Source organism: Trichechus manatus, unplaced genomic scaffold (genome assembly GCF_000243295.1).
Source record: "Trichechus manatus latirostris isolate Lorelei unplaced genomic scaffold, TriManLat1.0 scaffold00201, whole genome shotgun sequence".
NCBI lineage: Eukaryota > Metazoa > Chordata > Mammalia > Sirenia > Trichechidae > Trichechus > Trichechus manatus.
In genome coordinates this window covers 3,906,575-3,923,967 of record NW_004444137.1, presented here as the reverse complement: position 1 = coordinate 3,923,967, position 17,393 = coordinate 3,906,575, and positions in this window count along the sequence as shown.

Below are 17,393 nucleotides of genomic sequence, written 5' to 3'. Positions count from 1 at the left end.
CCTTGCATACCTGGTATGAATCTCAATTGGTCACGGTGTATTATTTTTTTGATATGCTATTAGATTCTATTGGCTAGAATTTTGTTGAGAATTTTTGCGTCAATGTTCTTGAGGGATATTGGTCTATTTTTTTGTTTATTTTAATGGTGTCTTTTCCTGGGTTTGGTATCAGGGTTATGCTGGCTTCAGAGAAGGAACTCTGGAGTATTCCTTCCTTTTCTATGTTCTGGAACAGTTTGAGTAGTACTGGTGTCAACTCCTCTCTGAATGTTTTGAAGAATTCTTCAGTAAAACTGTTGGAGCCAGGATTTTTATTACTTGTATTATTTCAATATTTTTAAATTTATTGAGGCTTGCTTTGTGGCCGAGAATGTGGTCTATTCTAGAGCATGATCCATGCACAGTGGAGAAGAAAGTGTACTGTGCTACTGTTGGGTGGAGTGCTCTGTATATGTCTGTGAAGTTATTTAGATCTTCTGTATCTTTGTTGAGTTTCTTTCTAGTTGTTCCTTTCATCTTCGAAATTGGTGTGTTAAAGTCTTCTAATGTTAATTGTTGTTATTGTTGTTGTTAGGTGTCGTTGAGTCACTTCCAACTCATAGTGACCCTATGTACAACAGAATGGAACGCTGCCCGGTCCTGTGCTATCTTCAGAATCGTTGTTATGCTTGAGCCCATTGTTGCAGCCACTGTGTCAATCCATCTCATTGACGGTCTCCTTTTTTGCTAACCCTCTACTTTACCAAGGCTTATGTCCTTCTCCGGGGACTGATCCCTCCAGATAACATTTCTAAAGAGCATGAGATGAAGTCTTGCCGTACTTGCTTCTAAGGGGCATTCTGGCTGAACTTCTTCCAAGACAGACTTGTTTGTTCTTCTGGTAGTCCATGGTATATTCAATATTCTTCTCCAGCACCGTAATTCAAAGGTGTCAATTCTTCTTTGGTCTTCTTTATTCGTTGCCCAGTTTTCGCATGCATATGAGGTGATGGAAAATACCATGGCTTGGGTCAGAAGCACCTTAGTTCTCAAAGTGATATCTTTGCTTTAAATCACTTTAAAGAGGCCTTTTGCAGCAGAGTTGCCCAAAGCAATACATCATTTGATTTCTCGACTGACGCTTCCATAGATGTTGATTGCAGATATAAGTAAAACGAAATCCTTGACAACATCAATCTTTTCTCCGTTTATCCTGATGTTGCTTGTTGATCCAGTTGTGAGGATTTTTGGTTTCTTTATGTTGAAGTGCAATTCATACTGAAGGCTGTGGTCTTTGATCTTCATCAGTAAGTGCTTCAAGTCCTCTTCGTTTTCAGCAAGCGAGGTTGTGTCGTCTGCATATTGCAGGTTGTTAATGAACCTTCCTCCAGTCCTGATGCCCCATCGCCCGATTCTTCTTCATATAGTCCAGGTTCTCGGATTATTTGCTTAGCACACAAATTGAATAACTACAGTGAAAGAATACATCCCTGATCCCATACCTTTTATGACTTTAAACCACACAGTATCTCCTTCTGTTTGAATGACTGCCTCTTGGTCTATATACAGGTTCCTCATGATCACAATGAAGTGTTCTGGAATTCTCGTTCTTTGCAATGTTATCCATAATTTGTTATGATCTACACAGCTGTTATTTCTCTTTTCATTTCTGTTAGGGTTTGTTTTGTGTATTTTTGAATTTTGAAATTGATTTTATAAATATTTATTATGGTTATGTTGGCTTGTTGGATTGATCCCTTAATCATTATGTAATGGCCTTCCTTGTCTCTTATGATGGAACTGGATTTAAAGTCTATTTTATCAGAGATTAATATTGCTCTTTTATGATTACTGTTTGCTTGATATATTTTTTCCACCCTTTAATTTTTAACCTATTCATGTCTTTGTGTCTAAGGTGTGTATCTTGTACACAACATATTAATGGGTGTTGATATTTTTACCCATTCTGTCACTCTCTGTCTCTTGACTGGTGCATTTAAACCATTTACATTCAGTGTGATTATTGATAGACATGAATTTACTACTGTCATTTTGTTACCCTTTTTTTGTGATGTTGACAGCTTCTTTGTCACACTTAATTTTCTGTCCTGAGTTATTTTTGTTCATGGATTGTCTTTTCATTTCCTTCGTTTTTGTTGATTTTGTGTTTACTGAGTCTTTTTGATTTTCTCCTTTATTTTGGTAGATGGGTTTGTTAATTTTCTTTGTGGTTACTGTGAGGTTTACCTTTATTATTCTATGTTTAAAAAGATCTGTTGTTTTTGGATATCTCCTTGATTTCCTCTGCATTTAAGTTCTATAACTACACCATTAATTCCCCATTTTTGCACTGAAGTCATTGACGATTTCAGATTGACATCTCTGGTTCCCTGTTTTCAATTTTGTAGCTTTATTTTAATTTTGAGATTTGTTTGTCTGGGTTGGTATTTAGGAGATATTGTCATGTGTCTTGATCTCAGGTTGTTGTCTGCTGTCATTGGTTCTCTGTCAAAGAGACTCCCTTTAATATTTCCTTTAAAGTTGATCTGGTTTTCACAAATTCCCTTAATTTCTGCTTATCTAGGGATGTTCTAATTTCACCATCTTATTTGAGAGATAGTTTTGCTGTATACACGATTCTTGGTTGGCAAATCTTTTCTTTCAGAGTTTTATGTATGTCATCCCACTGCCTCTTCACCTGCATGATTTCTGCCAAGAAGTCAGAGCTTAGTTTTATTCATGTCCCTTTGTAGGTGATATTTCATTTTTCATGAGTTGCTCTCAGAAATCTTTCTTTGTCTTTGGTTTTGGAAAGTTTGATCGTAATATGTCTTGGTGACTTTCTTTTGGGGTCTAACCTGTATGGGGTTTGTTGAGCTTCTTGTATGGAAATCTTATTGTCTTTCATGATGTCAGGAAAGTTTTCTGCTGGAAAGTCTTCAAAATTCTCTCTGTGCTTTTTCTTGTCTCCTCCTAATCATGAGTAGATTGTTCCTCTTGATAGAGTCCCACATAACTCTTAGGATTTCTTCATTTTTCTTTATTTTTTCTGATTGTTCCTTCAAATAAATTAGTATCAAGGGATTTGTCCTCTGTTTTGCTGATCCTTTCTTCCATTGATTCAATTCTACTTCTGTGCCCTTCCATTGAGTTATTTATTTCTGATATTTTATTGTTAAGCTTCTGGATTTCTAGTTGCTGTTGTTGGATGGTTTCTATTGTCTGTTTATTTTGTTCTTGTATTATTTTCCTGAATTCTTCTAGAATTTTTTCTGTGTTTTCCTGATCTCTTTGAGGATCCTATATGTAAGTCTTCTGAATTCCTTATCAGGTAACTCTATTCCCTTTTTGTTCCAAGGAAGATTCTCTGTCCCTTTATTTTGGTAACTTGCTTGAGCTCTCTTGTCCTGTATCTTTGTATGATTTGATATTGTCTACTGTCTCTGAGGCATTAAGGTGTTATTTTATTTATTGATTGTGTGTTTGTTTGCTTCATCTTAGTATTTTGTTTTGTTTTGTATTTATATATCAGGGCAGATGGGGCTGGCATGGTCTGCTGGTTGCTAGTCTGGCAGCTCAGGAGGACTTACCATCTGTCTTCATATGGGTAGGGTGGCACAATGCTGTTCAGTAAGTGTGGAGATGGTTGTGGGTGAGCTTCGTGGCCACTGGCCACTGTCTGCTATTGGTCTAGAGGATAGGAGTGCTCCCAGCCACTCTCCAGGTGAGCAGGGTGACAGGCAGAGGTGGGTTGGGCAGGCAACAGCAGTGAAGTGCTTTCTTCCACTCAGTGGCTGGGCAGGTTGAAATCCAGGTGGGGCAGGACGCTTGACCAAGGGATCCCTGGAGTGCTCTGTTGCCAGTCTGTGGGATCAACATGTGGGAGGGGTGTGGCAGTTGCCTGGGGGAGGGTCTGAGCAGTGGCAGCCACCACAAGGTGGGGTCAGTGGGAGGAAGGGGCAATGCGAGGGACTAGGGGAGGGCTGGAGTCATGGGGCTGCTCCACGTTGTGTCAGTGATTGAGAAGGTTGAAGCAGGAAGCCAGGGGAGGGCTGGAGCAGCAGGACAGCCATGTGTCAGGATTGGTGGGTGGGGATGTGGCAGATGGGGCTGGGTGGAGGCAATAAGGAGGGGCTCATACTGTGGTCCCTGCAGAGATTTGGGGGTTTGTACCACTATTTACTAGGAGGGGTGAGGAAAAGGGAGCGTGCTCCTCTGGTCACCGGGTGAGGATGCCTGAGGACTTCCCACTAGCTGAAGCTGTCACTCAGGTGCTGGCCTCAATCAAGTGCCTGGAGGGGGGAGTTGGGTTGAGTGGGGGCCCTCTTGCTGACACTCTATGCATCTATTACTCTGTGTGTGCCACTATTCCCAATGGTCAGTGACCACCGCAGTTGAGTAACCCTGTCTCTGGTTCTTGGTTCTCTCCCTACTTCATGGTGCATCCCCAGTGCTCTTGTCCTCCCTCACTAGAACCAACCCATGTCCTGCTTACCCCATTCCAGTCTAGGTACGTGTGCAAAGTTTTTTTGTCTCCTTTTGGAAGTTTTGTGAAGTTGCCTTCCTGTGTTCCTCTCTTGGGATTGCTGCTGGCTTTACCTCAAGTTGACTGTGCTGTGCTGGGCTAGCTGTCAGGGGTCCTCCTCTCATTCACTGTTTTAGATCTGTTTCTTCTTCCAGTCAGTGTTTGATCTAATTCTTTATCCATTCATTTGATGCTCAGGGTTTCAGGATTATCATCTCTATCTGTTTCACTTTGTTTCTCAGGTCTTTGCTGTAAAGGGACTGCTTGGTGTGTCTGATCAGTTTGCTATCTTCCAGAATCACCCTCTGGCTCTTATTTAAGTGCTTCTAGATTATTTTCTTTTCATATTGTAAAAATGGCTTGGGAGAAGTGTCTGACCTCCTCCAACCCCACAAGGGGGAAGGAGAACCAAGATCAATAGCCCAAGGATGATTCCTACGATGAGGAGGTCAGGCATGCTTCCTCTTTCTGCCATCTCTACCAATTCTGACACAACTGTCCCTCTCACAGCACTCTCTACTAGGTTCAGTAATTCATTGCAATAGCCATACAGAACTCACAGACCATACTCACAATTATGGGGTTTATTAGGGAAGTAACAGTTACAATTCAGGCTCAAGAACGCTCCAGACACAGTTCTTCCATCCAGATAGCCTCTCCTCAGCTGTGTTCACAGGCACGCCTCTCCCTGGCCCTGAGTTTCTGCCCAAAGACACTCAGCTTTCTCTCTACATGGGCTGGAAAGCCCATCACACCATCTCCAGCTACCAGGTCTCTGATGCTGGTCTCTCCTTCCTTGTTGGTGGTGGGCTCTTCCCCACTGCTCTGGAATTGGCTCTTTTTTAAGGCAAAACTGATCAATCCCCTTGGTAGGCCACAATTACCCTGTCACACAATCACCTGAATGGGAGTTACAAGACCATGGCTAGAAAGGCCACAAACAAAAGTAATTAACCCACCAAATATATGAAGTACAGATTATAAACAAATTTTATCTTCTCTAAGAGTACAAAACTTGGGGAATCTGGCTGGGCAACAGAATTGATGGTAAGTAAGAAAATTTATATGGCCAATAAGAAAAAACATGTTGGTGATTGTTATTTTATGTGAGTATATGGTTTCTATTTGATAGTGTCATACAGCGAAATCACAAAGCCTGATTAAAATTTAAAGTAAAGGGTTTTATTGAAGAAATAGAGAGAGCTGCAGAACAAAAGAAAGTTACCATGGGGAAAAGTGGAGTCCCAGCAAATGGAACACACACTCCAAGGGGGAGCAACTGGGGGCACATGATCATAGGGCCTGAGGAAGAAGTACGAAACACAGTACTGTGATTTGTTTACAGTGATTGAGGTCAGTCAAAGGTGAGACAAAGTAAAGCATAATCTTTGACATTATTGGTTACATGAATACACTGATTGACTAAAAGACATAATTGAAAGAAATGGGGCCAAGGGAAGGCTTCATGTTGGCTATAAAGCAATGACATGACAAAAATTTTCAGGAGTGGTCTATTAAAAGTTACCTTGCTCAGAGCATCAATCTCCAAGGGTGACTGGGAACTGTGAAGCATTGAATTATTTAATATGACCCTTCTAACCATAGCTTTTTTGACTCACACACAATGATTTTGAGCAGGACTATGTAACTAAGGTTTATGGAACCTGTGATGGTTGGGGTTATGTGTCAATTTGGCTAAGCCATGACTCCCAGTATTGTATGACTGTCCTCCATTTTGTCATCTGATGTAATTATCCTCCATTTTGCGATATGTTGTGAATCCTAGCCTCTATGCCTGTGGTTGTGTAATGAGGCAGGATTAGGGATGTATCTTGCATCACCACCTTACTAGAGGGTATGACTTGAGTTATTACCCTTACCCCAGTCAGTACCCTTAGTAAAAGGTATGACTCAAGTCACTGCCTTCTCAAGTAGAGGGAGTTTTACTGAGGGTGTGGTCTGCATCAAGTGTATATGAATGTGCTGGGGAAGTTCTTTCTCTCTCACTCTAGATCTTGTATCCAGTTTGTGACTGTCTGACCTCCAGTTTTTGGGACTTGAGCTATCTGTCTGCCATCGGACCTGCTGATTTTAGGATTTTCCAGCTTTCACAGCCCTGTGGACCAACAGTCTACCGCCTGTCATTATTCACCAGCTTCCACATTCTTGTGAGCCAGCAACCTGTCATCTATTGTGCGGGTTTGGGCTTGTCAACCTCTGCAGCCAAGTGGATCAGGAGAAGTCCCCAGTCTGAGGCCTGACACATGGATTTGGGACTTGCCAGCCTCCACAATCATGTGATCCATTTTCTTGAGATAGGGTCCATGATTTCTGTTAGATGTTACATCAAATTACTGGACTCAAAGATGGGAAGGAGAGAACTGGTGGAGAGAAGGAGTATTTGACGTTAGAGATGATGGAGTGGGACAGCAATTCCTCATAAGAACCAGCTGATCCTTATAAAAGACATTATTCACTTAGGAATAAGAAGTGTCCATCAGCGAACAAATGAGTTTACATGAGGTATTCACATTCTTTAGCCTGACCACAAAGAAACTTGTTTCCTTAACAGTGATAGGGATTGTTTCCTACGCAACAAAGGTAGCGTCTGGGAGGAAAGGTTAAGTTGAGCTCTTACAGTTAGTTCAGTCATTTTACAAATAGGTCAGATGCCTCTATTTTGATTTTTATCCTTTATCATTTTCTCCTTTGATCAAGGATTTAGAAAAAAGTCCTTTGATCACACTTATGGACATACTCTATACTGCATGGGCTTAACTTCAAATTGTCCTTCATGGCCACTTGAATCAGCATGTATTTAAGTCCTTAGACATTACATGATAAAAGTGGCTGGACACCACTACATATTTTTTATCTTGCTCTAGAGGAGTTCTCATCTTCAGGGTGAGCTGTCTCGTGTAGCCCACAAAGAAGTAACTCATTTTCTGCAAGGTTTTTCTGACAGTGGGGTAGCTTCAATTTTCTTCACCATGATATTACTGAGCAGCCATCTTCAATGACCTTGGCGTGGGGAATGGATAAGATGTGGCCAAATTGGAGAAGCAGCCTGATCTACTTTCAAATACTGATATAAGTCATGAAGCTTCTCTAGTTTGGGTTCTCAAATGCATTGTTATACAGAGTTCTCTGAGCATGAGATGAAGCAGAGTTCCCAGTTCCTATAGTAGATGCACATCTTATAACACATTTTATAATTCCAATATAAGGATTATTATTAATATAATCAACCCAGTTGGCAACGGAGACTGTAAGCATGAACCCGCACTATTAGGTAGCCAACTGAAGATAGAAAAAAAGGTGATAAAGTTATAGGGAGTATAAAATGTAACCAAACAGCTTTTTGATGAATGTTAGCAGTATCTTGTTTAACTTTTTCAGTGGTGTTAATCCAAGAACACTAGAAGGCTTTAGCAATGGCGTAAATCCTTCTTTGCTGGGCTATTAAAAAATCGAAAGATATTTGATTATTAAGTACTACTTTAACCAGTGAATTAAGGGATTGTTGTTGTGCTCCCATTCCATCTGCAATATTTTCAACTATTTGAGCTATGGTAGCTGACAGGTTACGAATAGATTGTTTTAATTGTATTGTGTCAAACCAAGGAATAGTTGCTTACAAAAAGGACTAGTCCCATCTGGGGCAGTCAGCAATAGGATTGCTGGTGTTAGGCTATGCTGAGCTAAAGAAATTAAACTTTAAATCACTGTTCCAATGTAGATTTTTATTATGTGTGTAAACATCTACAGGAACTTCCAAGGTTCTCAACTACATTGATCTTTTATTCTCCAACTATCTAAGCATGGTGTGGCCTATGCATAAGGAAAATCTTTAGGGTAAGGGTCATCTATAGTGAACCTAAACAAAGGAATAAGTGACCATGGGGAGCACACAGGGTCTGTTTAAAATCAGAGGATCTAGGGATAGATAAATTTGCATTTACCAGCCAAGTTTCTATGTGGACATTATTGTAAGTTGATGAACTTACAAAGTTTAATTCCCACCAGGTATAGTTTTGTGAACATGTGTTATCATAATGCTTGATAGTTCTATTCAGTGTCTTAAAGTAATTATTATGCAACCTAAAATATAATAGGCTTCTTCAGAGTATTGTTTAACAAAAAGGTATTGCCCAATATAATCTTGGTTTCTGCATTTAATTTCAGGATTTACTTCTCTAGCACCAGTACTATCATATGGGATAAACAAAACAATGGGGATCATTATAAAAATATAAGTGAGTAATACCATAAATATTTAGACAAAATAAGCACTCCAACTATTAATAGAACCAGTCATAGCACTTCCAAATGTTATATAGAAAAAGGAAAACATCAAGAAGGATTGGGCTAAGTTTTGCCAAGCTCAACTTCACTGATTTATCTTTCTTAAGAACTTCGAATTTGAAAAATTTTGAATAAAAATTAGAAGACCCTAATTTTATTCTCCTTATTTCCTTTATTCCCTCCTTTTTTATCTTGTTAATAATTCTAGTGTGAAAACAATTAGTTAAAAATTACTACACTATGAATCTTATAGAATAAGGCAACTTAAAACTCTATATGTGTTAGACTATGGTAATGACATCTTGTGGGGACAGAAAGAATTAACACCATGGAGGGAAATTTCCTTATATAGGGATAAGGCAATCTAAATGTAATTCTATCAGGAACATCTATGCCAATAGGAATAGAAGTTCAAAAACTTTAATAACCTGTATATAAGTGGGAAAGAAATGAGTGGATGTACATCAGAAAGTAACAGGTGGCAAATTACCAATCTATAAATACTAGCTGCTAAAACAGTGCCACTTTAAAAGTATATGTATTAAATAAAGAATAACTACTTCAGTGGTTTTTATAGAGTATACCTTACTAGGGGAGAATACAAACTTGGTGAAGGATAATTAAGATAAATAAGAATGTAAGGATTATAAAGCACAGTCCAAATATCTTAGGTGTTCATATGAAGTCTTGTTCCATGATCTTGGGTGGAAATTTTTGCTTCTGTTGCAGTTGTTTTCTTCTGTCTACTGGGGCATCTGATTTCAGTTTGAGTGCTTTAGTTGGCTGGACTGTTTAAACAGGAGCCACAGTCTTCTTTAATTGGGAGATGTGTATCTATGTCTTAACTCTGTAATTTAGTGGTATAAGGATTAGTAAGGAGAACTATATAGAGTCCTTTCCAACAAGGCTCCAGGAAATATTTTAACTGATTTTTTTTATAATACATTTGAACCCCTGGAATAATACTAGGCAGATTTTTGGATTTTGGTTTTTGGTCATCAAAGACTCTTTTAAACTTTGAAAACATTCCTTAGAGTATTGAATTAAAGATTGACAATATTTAACGATGTTAGAGTTGGTATAAGTAATAAAACGGAGGGCCATTTGGTTTTGAAGAACTACTTCTCTCACTAAAGTTATTTCAATATTTGTTTCTTGGAGTCTGTGGTATTTCTGAATATATTTTAGTTAGAACTTTGACATGAGCCATACAATTGTTAATTCATAGGATATTCTGTAACCAGTAAAGTGTTATTAGTTCCTATAATAGCTGATTCTTACATTAAAAAGGAAAGAAGGAAAAAAAATGATTTCTTATATCTAGAAAATAGAACATTATATATTGGTATTCTTGTATAGATTTTATAGTAATCTTTTTTATTTTACTTAGTTTTATATAGCCAGTTTTGGTTTCATGTTAATCTGGAACAGTAGCAACTTGAGAAATCCCATCAATTTTTACATAAGAGTTTTAAAAATCCTGATTCAGTCCAGTGAAACTTATATTCAAAATATTATAGTCCTCTTTATAAGTCTGATATAGTCTATTTTTGTTGCATTTTCAGTGAATCGGTAAGGTAAAATCTAAATGTGAATGGCAAACTTAAAAATGGCTTTGGTTAGCTTATAATAATTTTAAAACCAATGCAAAGTTAAATAAAGTCAAATAAAAACTTGTCACCTCACTTCTTCACTGTGATTGACTATATGAAATCTAGTAACCTAAAATATTGTTCCTAGATATGAGCAGTGCACAGATATTGACTCTGCCTCTCTCAGCCACCTAACTGTAGGTTTTACAAAGATGAAAATTAGGCAACTCTGGCAAGTTGATGCTGAGAAAATATGGTGGCCACCACATCATTTGGACTCAAACTCACAATTAATGCACTCACATACTCTAAAATACACTCCTGTCTCTAAGTGACTCCAGTATGCTATGGCTTACCCTAGAACCAAATTCATATTATCATAATCACATACTTTTTAAGTACTAATATCCTAACTTGGCAAAGGACTCTGTTCCAAGCAAGAGTCTCATACATACCTAACACACTCTGTGATCCAGAAAATGATATTAACTTTGTCTGTTACATCTCCATTACGATTATTCTAGGTGTCTTTTCAACTTGATAAATCCATGATCAATATCAGTTACTGTTTGTATATTCTTTTTTGTAAAAGCAAAAAGAAAGGCTTTATTTGGCAAATATTTGAAGAGGCAAAAGTAGGAAATGAACAAGCATGCTACCAGAGCCATGTCTGCATGAGTCCGAGGAATATTAGAATAAGCAAAAGTGGGAAAATGGACAAGCATGCTGCCAGAGCCGTGTCTGTCTGTGTCCAAGGAAATTTACAGGGTCATCAGTATATATTAACACTACAAATGGGCAAAACCATTGAAAACACACGTTTTCACAGATTGGCTAAAAACTACTAAATCACTGTGATTCTACATTTTGAGTTATCTTTCCTAATAATCATTGGTACAGATTTCAGTAACGACAGTCAGATCCAACAAACCTTACTATTCACTAAATGTTAATAGAAAAAAAGATAAGAGAGGAAAGTATGTTGGTCTTTTGTGCTCTGTTTATGATTCTTTTTATGTGAAGAGTCTGTAAAAGATGTTTTTCAAGATTGTCCTAGTTATTGTTTTTATACCTCAGGGCCCAGTTGGTGTGTCCCTGTGAGTCCTTGTGGGCCCTTGAGTCCAGCTCCAGCCGGCTCACATTCTTTATACTCAGGGACAGGGAATAATGGCTCCAATATTATCTCCTACATCATTCCCTTCTTTTGATTGGAGATTGGTGATAACACATAGATGATCAATACCTGGACTTAGTCTGGCTCCTAGATGGTGGCCATGGCAGGTTTTTAGACTCATGGTGCTGGTTTTCCACCAGATACCAGCCATCTGGTTCTTCACCAGGATCTTAAGTAAGAGTGATATTCTCACCAATTGCATTGCTGAAATGAGCAGAATTGATGTATACCAACATTTTAGCCTGAGGCCTTCTTTTGCCTTTTAAGTGTGTAAGACAATAGAAGATAAGTGTTATTATGTCTAATACTATCAGGATGCAGACTAAGAATATTACTATTCCTTGTGATAGTGATCTAGCCCATGTACTTATTCCTGATTGTAACCTACCAAATAAATCTGGTGTTTGTAAGGGTTTTATACTATGTAATGAAGTAGGTTGCTGTCCAATTCTATGTATATCTTATTCTACTTCTCCTGTGTTATTTATCCAAATGCAACAAGAGGTACTTGCTACAGCACAGATTACACATTCTTGGGGTAATAAAAAATCTAAGGCTATTCTGTTCTCTCATGTCACCTTGGCTAATGAGGTCAGAGATCACTGTTGTGCTTCCATCCCATTAACAACTTCGTCTGCTATTTGTCCCATAGTGATTGACAAATTTCTTAAAGATTTCTCCAATTCAGCTGTACCATAAGTAGGGATTAAAGCTCTTAGAAATTATTAAAACCACCCTGAATGTTGGGCCAATGGATTTTCTTCCGACTCTGGTTTTACAATGTGTGACAATTTAACATTACCTTTCCAGTATTTACTAGCATCATTACTATGAATATCTGAAGGTAATCCTAAATTTCCCAGAGTGCATTGCCCACATATTTGCCAGGAATCTAAACAAGAAATTGCCCACGTAAATTTGCTGTCAGTTGGAAAGGAATCATCTAAACTAGTAAAGTTGGACCCACCACACAAAAACTTCCATAAGAAGCAGACAAAATTTGTCTACAGGAAACAGACAGTATAGAAAAATTTACATGTGACAACCAAGTTTCCATTAGAGAATACATGATTAGCAAGATAATACAAGATGCACCTTTCCTGTTGGAGGTCTTCAGTTAATCTATTCAAAACATACTAAGTGTTCTTCCCAAGGGCAAGCTGCCCCTCTCTGGTTTACCTGTTAGCAGTCACGGGTCACTTTCTCAGGAGCAGAAGTGAAGCCTAAGACAAAATGGAGTCTGAGCCATGAGGCCACTCTCCTCTGAGAACCTGGTTTCTTTAAGAAACATAAATTTCTTCATAGTAAGGGAGTGATACATTGATTACAAACATTAGACAGATATTTCATACAACATTGTCTTGAAGACTAATTAAAATAATTATTGATTTACCCTGAACATAACTCCTAGTCTGATCTTTGGCGTCAGTTTCCAAAACAGACTGAATGCTTCAAAAAAGCACAATTCCCAGAGCAAAAAGGTCTTATTAGTTTATACGGACTATTGTTTAGCGCAAAAGTGGCTCCAGGAACCAGTTTTTTTTTCCCTCAAAGCTCGAAGTTCAAAAGGACACCCAAAGGCAGTGGTCTGTATGGGTTACCCCAACCTCCATGAAAACCAGAAATCTAGATTCCAGGAGAATTACAACTCTTTCATGGTTCCCTCTTTTGGATCATGCTCTTGCTATAGAATCTTTGATCCAAAACGTTCAATAATGGTAGTTAGGGTGTAATGTAAGGACACAGCATTTTCCCCCAAAACCAGCGGGCAATTGACAAGTCATTAAAAATCTAGTCTACATTAATTTTAAGTGTTTTGTTTACTACATTATTTATGATAATATTTGATTTTTGGTTTTTAAAATTTATAACCTAATACATAGTTTGCTTTTTTGGGTTTGAAAAGAATATGTATTCTGGTTGACTGTTGAATATATACATATAGTTTATAAGAACAATAATTATGATCAAGTATTTTAATTGTGTTATTGAAATCCTCTTGGTATTTTCTTAATGCTTTGTATATCTCACTATTTCAGACTGAAGGAGTTATATCATCTACTTGTTGTTAGTAGCCATTGAGTCAGCTCTGACTCATGGTGATCTTATGCATAACAGAGCGAAACATTGCCTGGTCCTGTGCTATCTTAATGATCTTTGACATATGAGCCCATTATTGTGGCTATCTTCACCTACTAGGTTTGTAAATTTTTTTTATTTTCAGGCTGAATTTCTGTCAATTTGTCTCACTTACGCAGAAAAAATTTGTTAGGTGCCGACATGTTCATAGCTACTGTATCTACTAGTAGATTATAGCTTTTTATCAATAGAAATATCTCCCTATTTACTTTTAAATACATTTCATTTAGAATTCTGTGTTCTATGATATTAATATCGTGACATTTTAATTAACATTTTCTTAGCATCTTTTCTCCCATGTCCTTCTTTATTACCTTTCCTTTGCTGTTTTGTTAGTCTGTGTCTTGTAAAACAATAGCTTTTTAAAAAAATATTTAATCATAGAATACCTGTCTTTTAGGAGATATTTTTTCATCCATATGTATTTATTTTGATTTTAGCAATATGCGGATTTACTCTTGCTATCTTATTTTATGTTTTCTATTTACCATGTTTTCTTGCATTTTTCCTTTACTAAATTTAATTGAATTGTTTGTTTTTAGTTATAATTTGTTTTCTTTTAAATACTTGAAAATTATATATCTTATTTTTTAATTCTAAAATCATTATTATCAAATGTTCATACATATTTGTAAAAATGGCATGGGGCTGTGTCTGACCTCCTCTAACTTCACAAGGGGGAAGAAGAATCAAGATTAACAGCCCAAGGCTAATTCTTATGAGTCAAGAATCAGACATACCTTCTCTCTCCATTTTTACCAACTCTGACACTAATTTTCTCTCCCACAGCACTCTCTACTGGGTTTGGTAATTCATTGCAATGATCACACAGAACTCATTGAACATACTCACTATTATGGGGTTTATTAGGGAAGTAACAGGTAACAATTTTGGCTCAGGAACACTCAAGGATACAGTTCTATCAAGACAGCCTCTTCCCAGTCGTGCTCACAGACACTCCCCTCTCTGGCTCTAGGCCTCTGCCCAAAGGCATTCAGCTTTCTCTCTCCATGCACCAGGAAGCCCACGATGCCGACTCCTGCTGCCTAGTCTCTGCTGCTGGGTCTCTTCTGCCACAGCTTCTCACCGTCTTCCGGGTCACAGCTCTCTCTCTCTCTCAGTCCCCTACTTCCAGGAGCTTCTCAGCACAGGGATCCCAGGTCAAAGGTCATGCTGGCTCTTCGCTTGGTAGTGGGGGGGTTCTCTCTTTCCTGCCTCTGGGGTGGCTTATTTCAAGCCCAGCAGAATGGCAAAACTGACCGATCCCTTTGGTAAGCTACAATTACCGTATCTGCATACATAGTCCCGCCCAATCACCTAGATAGGATTTACAAGACTATGGTGAGAAAGGCCACACAAAAGCAACCCATTACACTGCAATATTTAACTTGTTTCTTTTTTCTCATAATAGCTACAGTTTTTCAGTATTTATAATCTCTCCCTTTAGGAGACAAGCAACCAAAGACACTTTTACTTCCATCAGGAGTCATGACTCATGAGAAGAGCTTAAGGATTTCAGTTTTTGATTGTTATTAATCCATTTTCTTATTCATCAGTTTTTAAGCTCATATTTACTTAAATTTAAAACTGTAATTTTTGCTTCTTTCTATTTTTATTTCTTGTATTTCCATTTACCTGTGAGATCCATTTTCAGTTTTGCTAGCATGCAGTTTAAAATATGCTTCACATGTTTCTGACTCCTTGAATATCCCAAAATTTTTTTTTCTGTCCTGAAGGGTGGTTTGGCTGCTCAGAAAATCTAAATTCAAAACTGTTTGCTCTCAGAACTTCGAGGACTTTTTACTAATAATTTCTTTTATGAAATAGTGTTGTATTATGTTGTTGTTGTTGTTTGCCATTGAGTCATCTCCAAGTCATGGCGACCTTGTGTGTAACAGAACAAACAGTTGTCTAGTCCTGGGTGACCTTCATGATGGTTGGTATGTTTGAGTCCATTGTCGTGGCTGTTGAGTCAATCCATTTCATTGAGAGCGTCTCTTGTTTTTGCTGATCCCATACTTTACCAAATACAATGTCCTTTTCTAGTGATTGGCTTTTCCTGATGAAGTGTCCCAGGTACTCTAGCTGATGTTTCACCATCCTCGCTAGAGTCTAAGAAGCATTCTGGTTGTATTTCTTCTGAGACTGATTTTGTACTATACCAAAAACAAACAAACAAACTTGTTGCCGTTAAGCCAATTCTGACTCATAGTGACCCTATTTGTGCTATAAGAACATATAAATGTAATCATTACATAAAATTTATCTTTTGAGATATAGCTCGTATCTGTATTGGCCACTCTCCCAAATCCAAGCTTAAGCATTGTTGATATGTTTAATTTCACTTGTCATATGTAACCACTCTTATCATGGCTATCTATCAGATCATTTTTCAGATTGTTTGTATTTTAGTTACTCATTCATTCAACACTCCATGCATATTCATGCGTGTGTATTATGTACCATTATTGCTTTAGGCATTGAGAATACAATGATGAATGCAGACCTACCTTCATGTTGCATACATTCTTAGGATGGAGCAGGTATTAAACCCTTTCTCTCTCTCTCTCTCTCATACACACACACACGTATACAATATACAGCAGTGATAAAAGATATTAAGAAAATTAAAACATAAAAAGAGAACAGAAAATTACGAGGTTCTTATTTTAGATAAAGCCATCCCAGAAGGCCTCTGTGAGGGAGGAATCAGGGCTAGAGACATAAATTTCTGTGTAAGGAATTGAAAATAGACAGAGGAGAGGTACAAAGAATGGGCTCTGGTGCATGCAGTCATTTAGAGTTTGTGAGGATTGGATGAGGCAGGAAAGGAGACCAAGGAATAACTACCGATGTAAGAAGAAATTTGGAGTCATTGTTGATCCATAAGCCAACAGGGAGCAGTGTTTCAAGAAGGAAGTATTTAACAATTTAAAGGCATCAAAGCCTTCTGAGAGGTTAAGTAAAATGAGAATATAGAATTATTTATTGAATTTTGGCAATGTAGAAATCATGATATAGCTTGAAAAGAGTGATTTCTGCATAGTACTGGGACAGAAGCCCTACTGTTCTGGGTTCAGTGGAAAATGCAAGAAGAGGACATAAAGACAGCAGGTGTAGTCAGCTCGTAAGAAAGGTTTTACTTATACAGAGGTTCCAAGAAATGGGTCAGTCATTGTTGAGAGATATGGAGACAATGGGGGACATTTAACAATATGAGACACATTACAGTCCATTTGTAGGTGATTGGGAATGAGCCAGTAAAAAAAGAAAAACAATGATGCAAGAGAGAAAATTGGTCGTAATTACTGGAGCAAATGTGAGAAGGTTGAGAAAGGATAGGATCCAGAAAACAGATTGGTGATTGGCCTTAGGACAAAGCAGAAATAGTATTCTTTGTTCCAGGAGAGGAGGTAGGGTACAGATGAAATAAAGCTGGAGGATTTAGTGGTGGAAGGATTTGAAGTAGCTTTCTGGTTGAAATTTTCTCCCCAAAGTAGGAATAGGAATGAGGGTGTCACAGAGGGATGATGTGACATTACAGAGTGAGAGAATGAAATGATGAGAAAAGCATAGTTTCATTGTGGGGTAGCACTTAGGACCCATTTAATGTTTAGGATGATAAGTTTAAATAAAGGTAAGTTAACATAACTATACATATTTGTATTCAGTTGTTTGA